At 44.8% G+C, this 1,301-nt stretch overlaps 1 pseudogene; it reads right to left on the bottom strand.

Annotated features, from left to right (window-relative positions):
• Positions 1–297: 297 nt before the first annotated feature.
• Positions 298–948, bottom strand: LOC126491734 (eukaryotic translation initiation factor 4E-like; annotated as a pseudogene).
• Between the last annotated feature and the right edge of the window lie 353 nt (positions 949–1,301).

The raw sequence follows: 1,301 nt of genomic DNA, 5'->3' as shown, positions 1-1,301 counted from the left end.
TATATACCAAATATATACATATATTCGAGACAGGGTTTCTCTGTAGTTTTGAAGCCTGTCCTGGAACTAACTCTTGTAGACCAGACTGGCCTCGAACTCACATAGATCCGCCTGCCTCTGCCTCCCGAGTGCTGGGATTAAAGACATGCGCCACCACCACCCTGCCTTCTCTTATTTTAGCAACATTTAGATGGAATCAAACTTCAGTGCAATCTACTCCTCTTGGATGAGGCTTTGGTTCAGCTTCCCCTCTCAATTGTGTGACATAGTCCCCTGTGAGAACATTCAGGTGTCTTCTTAAACAACAAACCTATTTTTAGTGGCGGAGTGGCTCCTTGTAGCTGTGTTTGTGTGGGATTGATAACCAATCTCTGTCTTTGAAGGAACTCCTAATCTTTCCTTGTATATCCTCCCTATATGTGTGACTGCATCTGTTTTCACGTTCAGGACTCGGTATTGCTATCTTATCAACTACAGTGCTAACATTAACAACAGCTCTGCATCCATCGTCGCTGCAGTCACCCAAAGATTCCCCAAGAAGGCACAGCCGTGTCACTAGACAAAAGCAATCAATGTCATTTCGTCTACACTGCTTGCTCAATGTAATTAGCTGTCGTCCTTTCTGTTTGTTCTTCTCATCTTCCCACATAGGTACAATGCCAGCCTTAAAAAGTGAGTAGCACAGCCAGGCATTAAATTACTAGCAACTGGAATTGATTATATAGAGCCTAAAAATCTTCAACAGCATCGAACTTAGAGATCAATCGAAGGTTTGCTTGCCAAGTTTTCCTTTTATCATTTTTAAAACTGCAGAGTGCTCACATGTTCTGTAGAGGGTGCTTACTATAGTGCTGCAGGCTGGCAGACTCCTGGTTAAATTCTGTTTTTTCCTCTTATGCATGTGGGGGGATTAGCGATAGCGGTGGTTTCCGGTTCCACGGTGGCCATCTTAGATGGATCCCAGTTCTTCAGTTCTAATGTCCTCCCCTTCTCACTGTCTGACAAACAGTGCAACGGTCAGGGCTTTACAACTCTTGTCCTTGGGCTGAGTTATAACAGGATGTGGGGTTGACAAAGCGGATATCCCCTGCAAGTGAAAAGACCCAACCACAGAGGTCTCTGAGTGAGCCGTGAGCCACTCGCCTTCGAGGATCTGGATGGGCCAACAGTTTCTGTCAATGGAATAGTTGTGAGGATTAAAGGGCCCTGCACTGCAATTGCTCCTTCCCATGTTTGTCAGTGCACAACAACTTTTTTACACTCTTTTCAAAAACTGTCATTTCCCTGGGCTGTGATACTCT

This window comes from Alexandromys fortis, unplaced genomic scaffold (genome assembly GCF_014885135.2).
Source record: "Alexandromys fortis isolate MF-2015 unplaced genomic scaffold, M_Fortis_MF-2015_v1.1 scaffold_22, whole genome shotgun sequence".
In the NCBI taxonomy this organism is placed as follows: Eukaryota; Metazoa; Chordata; class Mammalia; order Rodentia; family Cricetidae; genus Alexandromys; species Alexandromys fortis.
The sequence above is the reverse complement of the archived record's forward strand: the minus strand, read 5'-3'. Positions and strand labels throughout refer to the sequence as shown.